A 7,687-nucleotide genomic window follows, 5' to 3' on the forward strand; every position below is an offset into this window, starting at 1 on the left:
AGATTCCTTCTTATGTAACCGACTCCATGTAAACCCTAGATCCCCTTGGTGTCTATATAAACCGAAGGGGATAGTCCGGAAAGGACAACACATATACTCATTACTATACCCACATAGGCTAGACTTCTAGGGTTTAGCCATTACGATCTTGTGGTAGATCAACTCTTGTAACACTCATATTCATCAATATCAATCAAGCAGGACGTAGGGTATTACCTCCATAGAGAGGGCCCGAACCTGGGTAAACATCGTGTCCCTCGTCTCCTGTTACCATCGATCCTAGATGCACAGTTCGGGACCCCCTACCCGAGATCTGCCGGTTTTGACACCGACATTGGTGCTTTCATTGAGAGTTCCACTGTGTCGTCGACAAAAGGTTCGATGCCCCATTCAATCGTCAATAATGACGTTGTCCAAGGAGGAATCCTCATCCTCGGACAGATCTTCATATTCGGCGGCTTCGTACTGCGGGCCAACTCGCTTGGCCATCTGGAGCAGATCAACAGCTACGCCCCTGGCCATCAGGCCGGATTCGGTAGCTTGAACTACGTCGTGGATATCCATGGAGACCGGATCTTCGAGGGATTTGAGCCCACGGCGATCGCTCCCCCTCATCCCGATGAATGTGACTTAAATCTGTCATCGGATCGCACCCAGGAGATGGTTCCTGCGGCTGCAACGACCTTAGAACCGAAGCAGACCGATCCATCTGAGGCCGCAGAGTCCGCGGCGTTGGAGCCGCACATGGACTCGACGCCCTGCAATATTCACTTTAATGGAACTTCGGACTCATCTCCGGCTATAAGTTCTGGACTGTGTACGCCCACGGACACCGAGCTAGATCGGTTATCGATCTTCGAGTTCAGCGCCGCTGACGTTTTCCAGCACTCGCCTTTGGGTGACGTGCTAAAATCTTTAAAGAATATGTCCTTGGAGAGGGACTCACAGCCGAACTATGTCCAGTTCAAGCTAGAGACGGATGATGAGGAATTTTTCTTCCCACCCGCCACCCACTTCATAGCCACCATCGATGACTTAACCGACGTGCTTGACTATGGCTCCGAAGACATTGACGGTATGGATGACGATGCTGACAAGGAGCAAGGCCAAAACCCGCCATTCACTGGACGTTGGACGGCTACCTCTTCGTATGGCGTGTACATGGTTGATACACCTAAAGGATCTGGCGACGACAAAGAAGAGCCAGATACAAATAAAACCTCCGAGACATAGTCCAAGCGCCACACCAAGCCTCGGCGCTCAAAGGACAGAAACACTGGCACCGGAGAAAATAGTACTCCGGGCGACGCCGAAAACAATGAAGACCCTGTCGGGGCTACATCCGAACAGGAACACGACAGCAGGCAAGACAACCCTGACGAACAGACCATAGAAGATGACTCGGAGGATGATAGTCACCGCCCACCCTCCGAGGAGGAGACAAGCCTTGGCAACGAAGACTTCATCGTACCCGAGGATCCCCTCGAGCAGGAGCGCTTTAAGCTTCAGCTCATAGCCACTGCAAGGATCCTAAAAAAGAAACAACAACAGCTTCAAGCTGAACAAGACCTGCTCGTCGACAGATGGACTGATGTCCTAACAGCCGAGGAATACGACCTCAACCACCCAGCCAAGAGCTACTCGAAACGCAGACTGCTACCCCAATTCGATGAGGTGCCGGAGCACATATCTCCCTCGTGTAATGCGGACCGACCACCACGTGGTTGGGATAGGGCGGCTGAACGTCCACCCGGCAGTCAGGATAAAGCGGCAACTCAGGCCGAACAACAGCCCGCCCCACCACCTCGCAAAAACAAGGACAGACCAGCTCGGGACCATACATACGATCTTCGGCAGGAATTGAACAATAGAGCAAGACACAACATATCTATATACGGATCGCGAGGACGTTTCCATACTCGGGACGACAGCTACTTATTCGGACGTGAAAAACTTAATCACACACGGGCCGATAACCATAGACGGACGTTGTCGGTGTCAAAACCAGTAGATCTCGGGTAGGGGGTCCCGAACTGTGCGTCTAAGGCTGATGGTAACAGGAGGCGAGGGACACAATGTTACCCAGGTTCGGGCCCTCTCGATGGAGGTAATACCCTACTTCCTGCTTGATTGATCTTGATGATATGAGTATTACAAGAGTTGATCTACCACGAGATCGTAGAGGCTAAACCCTAGAAGCTAGCCTATGATTCTGATTGTTGTTGTCCTACAGACTAAACCCTCTGGTTTATATAGACACCGGAGGGGGATAGGGTTACACAGAGTCGGTTACAGAGAAGGAGATCTACATATCCAAATCGCCAAGCTTGCCTTCCACGCAAAGGAGAGTCCCATCCAGACACGGGACGAAGTCATCAATCTTGTATCTTCATAGTCCAACAGTCCAGCCAAAGTATATAGTCCGACTGTCCGAGGACCCCCTAATCCAGGACTCCCTCAGTAGCCCCTGAACCAGGCTTCAATGACGATGAGTTCGGCGTGCAGATTGTCTTCGGCATTGCAAGGCGGGTTCTTCTCCAAATCCCAAGTACATGTCGTAACGAGCAATGTCCAGCTTCCCATGAATGTCGCACTCCTTGGCTTCTGTGCTTAATAATGGCGATCTTCCATGTGTCGAGCGAATGCGAGAAGTCGGAGCGTTTTTACATTTGCCACCCTAACCATGTAGGTAAATCGTCTATTTAAAGAGTCGGGGGTCTTCAGATCCAGATCACACCATCCTCCCACAGCGAGTATCCACCGGAGCGCGCCCGGAAAAGTCCATCCCATCATGGCCGGCCATCGCAGCTCCTCCTCTCGCTCCGTAGCACTAAGCCAGGCAATTGGGAGAAGTGTTCTGTCCCCCACAGCCAATTAGTAGAGTTGCAGACCCAGGGGTTTCTCCCTCCTGCATATATGGTCCCCGTCCGAGCCGGACTAGCCACTTATAATGGCAGGGAGCAAGCGGAGAGCTTTCCCAACCCATCTATGGGGGAGCGGGTATGCCTTGTCCCTTACTTATTGAGGGGACTCGAATTTCCAATCCATCCGTTCCTCCGCGGGCTCCTGGAGTTTTATGGCCTCCAGCTGCATAACTTTACTCCCGCCTCCATATTACACATCGCTGGCTACGTCGCCTTTTGCGAGCTGTTTCTGGGCCGCGAAGCTCATTTCGAGCTATGGAAGAGGCAATTTTGCCTCGTACCCCATATACAGGAGGGGTCAATATATCAAGTGGGCGGAGCCGAAATATGGCGCATCGTCGGGACCGGATGCCTGTCCGGTACTCCGAAGAAGACATCCGAAGACTGGCCTTCGGAGTGGTTTCATATGGAGGACGTCCCCCTTCCGGACCCTATTCGGATGGGCCTTCCCGAGTTTAATAATGCCCCTTTGAAGAAACACCGCAGCTGGCACCCTCGGAGCCCGCAGGAGGAAGACGACAGAGTGGTCCTTTACCTGATGGGCAGGATAAAAACGCTGGCCAAATCAGGACTGACAATAATCGATGTTATGTCAATATGTATAATGCGGGGGGTGCAGCCACTTCAGTATCGGGGGAAACCCATGTGGCACTTTAATGGAGAAGACGATGTCACCCACTGCGGTCGTAAAGGTCCGGACTCCGCTGCTGCTCTAGCGAAAATACTGTCCGATTTGTACAAAGGAGAGGAAGAGGAGTTCATCCGCATTAAGACACGGGATGGATTCTCCATGTACAACCCCCCAAACTGGGTGAGCTGCTACCTTTTACTCCAGACCTTCCCGCATTCTTCATCGTAAATTTTTACCTTGCTATTTCATAGCAGGAACTGCGAAAAGCTGTGAGGGAGGTCCACAGCCCATCTCCACAGCCAGAGGACCCTGATCGGGCCCTCGACCCCGGACTCGAAGAAGATCCGGACATATTTGTGGAGCTCGTCGACAGGACGTTCTATCAGTTAAGCTGCGACGGTGCCTTGGTGGCCATCATAGCCGATTATCCTGGCATGCTCCCTGCATCGCATGTAAGTAAAACCGGAGTCCAACTTCCGAGAAGGATCCCTTTTTTGCACCTTACCCACCGCACACGTATTGCGTCTTACAGGGAAGGCCCTTGGGGCGCCATGCCGAACCCGCAGTGACTCATCAACAAGGGGCACCGAAGCCGGGTAGGCTTAAAAGGAAGGCGATCAGGACTGAGATGCCATCGCAGAGGTATGAAAAAAACCTGCTCCGTGGTTGTCGTATTTAAAATATAATAACGCCCATGGTTCCTGGCAGAAAAAACGCTCGTCGGACCGTGTTCGGAGAGCCTGCCGGTCATGCCTCCACCAGCCGGACTCCAGAGCCGGACCTAGGGGCAGATGCTAACATGGGGACAACACCGGATGTTCCTCCTACAGAGGATGCGGATAGGCTGTCCGCTACAAATTCCGAAGTTTAGAGTGCCATGAATCACAGGCGTCGCCGGGCCGTACTCCGTGACCCTGGTTTCTCCGAAGAAGCGTTTGATGCCTTCAACTCAGGAGACGCGTACATCCGAGTTGCTCAAAATGGCCTTGCCAGAGCCACGGACCATTATGTAAAGGATATATGGGTAAGAAAGTTTGATAATTATGTGTATCAGTAGCCCCTGAGACTTGAAACAGTTGGCACAACTGATTTAAGGATCAATATATGCGTAGGTTCTTACGGAGAAGAATACCCAGTTGTCTCAAGAGCTGGAGGAGTGCAAAGCCCGGCTACGAGCCGCAGTTGCCAGAATGGAGGAGTCCAAGAAGGCCCCATCTGGTAGTACTTGTCCTGATCGAAAAGAATGAAATGACATGTACCAGTTAGTATTCGGCATGCATGCAAATGTAACAATAGATTCAGCGGATGATCCCGGAGTGAATCCGAAGGTCGTGCGAGGGGATGAGAAACATGCTCAACGACAGCTAGAGGCTGGCGAGCGCATGCTTACGCGGGTTAGGCAGGAGAAAACGATCTCCAAGATGCCAATATCCGGCTGGACATTGAGCTGAAAGATGTTCAAGCCCAGCTAGCAGACTCCGTAAAGGAGAATAAGAGGCTTCGACGCGACATTTTTAGTAAGTGCTTGAACAAACTTTTATAGAGTTTGGCGAAGAAACCGGCTAACAGAGTTATATCTGTAGGTATGCTGATGGGTCGTCCCGAAGAGGAGATGCCCGGGTCTGCGCGCGATCTTCTGCAAGAGCTCTCACAACTGCACGAACAAGTTCGGCAGGTGATGTAGGGCATTGCCTAGGCCTTGTGGCCATCTGCCTCCCTGCCAAGAGGCATGGGGGAGCTCGTAGAGATGCTCAAGGGAGCACGGCGGCGCTTCTGATTATGGAAGATATCTGCCTGCTGACAAGGTGCAGAGGAAGCCTGGGCCATGGTGAAGACGCGTTATACCAAGGCTGACCCGAACCACATGGCCGAGGTCAGACCTGTAGGGTCTGATAGGAAAGAGATCCCCGTTAGTCTGGTATATGACCAGGTAAAATTAGCCGCAAAGTATTCCCAACAGGATTGTAGGCTAGACAGCCTGTTGGATGGTATAGAAGAAGAATTTAGTCAGTCTAAGTGACTATGTACTTCAAGTGACATATTTTGTCCCTAGCTGGATTGTAAATCATTTGTCATGGCAGACCTTTTCGCTTCGACCTCCGGACCCGACAGTCCAGAGTGTATCCGAATACCCGCTCAGTTATGTAAAAACCGGGGTACGCGTGGGAACCAGGCGTAGGGGGCATAAGTGCTTGAATAGAGAAGTACCCAACTAGCTATGTTATATTACATGGGTAGTAAGAAACATCTTCCAGGGAGAATAGTTCCGTTAAGGGTTCCTTTCCCTGGGTACGCATGCATTAATGTGCATGTCCAAACTGCGAAAGCAGACGCAGGATATAAACATCTAGGGGCATGTATTGCAATAAGTAAAAGTCATCTTTTGTTCACCGACCGAATATTCCCTTAAGAACGCTAGCTTTCGGCTGCACCCAGTCTGAGGTACACATCCGGCTGACCCGGCAGTAACAATCGCAGAGGTCCTCCCCTTATGCCCTAGCCGAAACGGGAACTTAGGGCATAAATACAAGAGCCAGGCAACCCAGCTTGGCCAAAACTTAAGTCATATCGATGCATATAATGGCGAATAAAAGGTACATGTGGAAAAGTAACACATGTGCAGGGGGCATAGAGCCCGGAACATAATTATATTAAGCTTCTGTATAAGAAGCCCCCAGGTATAATGAGCACGCATGGCGCGTCAAGATTGTGTAGTCGAGACACATTTTTAACCTTTTAAGGCCGTGAAGAAAAAGGGAAGAAATAAGGAAAGAAAGACAGATAGTGGATATATATATATATATATAAAAAGGCGGAGGTAAGGAGACGAACATAGAGTCCGGCACTAGGCGTAGAACCTTCGGAGTCTGGCCGCGTTCCATGGGTTTGGCTCAAGTCGATTGTCCGATGCATCACGCAGACGGTACGCTCCACCGTTAGAACTTTGTCGATGATGAAGGGACCTTCCCATTTGGACTTGAGCTTGTCCTTTTTCTTCTCGGGTAGGCGTAGAACGAGTTCACCAATGTTATAAGTTTTGGCCCGTACTTCTCTGCTTTGATACCATCGAGCCTGTTGTTGATAGAATGCGGAGCGGGCTTTTGCAACGTCACACTCCTCCTCCAGGGCGTCTAAACTATCCTGCCGATCAAGCTCGGCTTCTTTCTCTTCGTACATGCGCACTCGAGGTGAGTCATGAATGATGTCGCAGGGCAGTACCGCCTCTGCGCCGTACACCATAAAAACGGTGTGTATCCGGTAGTGCGATTCGGCATGGTCCGCAGCCCCCATAGTACGGAGTCGAGATCCTCAACCCAGTGCGTATCTGATTCCTTCAAGGATCGCACTAATCTAGGTTTAATGCCGCTCATAATAAGACCATTTGCTCGTTCGACTTGACCGTTTGTTTGGGGGTGATAGACGGAGGCATAATCGAGCTTAATGCCCATGTTGTCGCACCAAATTTTTACCTCGTCAGCTGTAAAGTTCGAGCCGTTATCGGTGATGATGCTGTGGAGGACACCATAATGGTGTACAACCCCGGATATGAAGTCTATCACTGGTCCGGACTCGGCCGTTTTAACTGGTTTGGCTTCTATCCATTTGGTGAATTTATCCACCATGACCAATAGGTACTTTTTCTTATGGCTTCCTCCTTTAAGGGGTCCGAACATATCAAGCCCCCAGACCGCAAAGGGCCAAGTAATGGGGATTGTTTGGAGAGCGGTAGGTGGCATATGGCTTTGGTTTGCAAAAAGCTGGCAACCGACGCAATGTTGGATGAGGTCCTGTGTGTCTGCTCAGGCTGTCAGCCAGTAGAAACCTGTACGGAAGGCCTTGCTTACAAGGCCCGAGCTGTGGCGTGATGGCCATCGAGTCCAGCATGAATTTCTGCCAAAAGTTGTCGTCCTTCCTCTTCGGAGATGCACCTTTGAAGTACTCCGGTAGCGTTTTTCTTATAAAGCTCTCCCTCGTGGACCTTGTAGGCTTTAGACTGCCGCACAATGCAACATGCCTCGTTTGGGTCCTCGGGGAGTTCTTGCCTATTTAGGTAAGCGTTCTGTCCACGGGGCGATGACAGCCATAACCACGTGGGTCGAAGGTGTTATTTCAGCGGCGGAGCCTCCTATTA

Source organism: Triticum urartu, chromosome 2, assembly GCF_003073215.2.
Source record: "Triticum urartu cultivar G1812 chromosome 2, Tu2.1, whole genome shotgun sequence".
NCBI classification, from domain to species: Eukaryota; Viridiplantae; Streptophyta; class Magnoliopsida; order Poales; family Poaceae; genus Triticum; species Triticum urartu.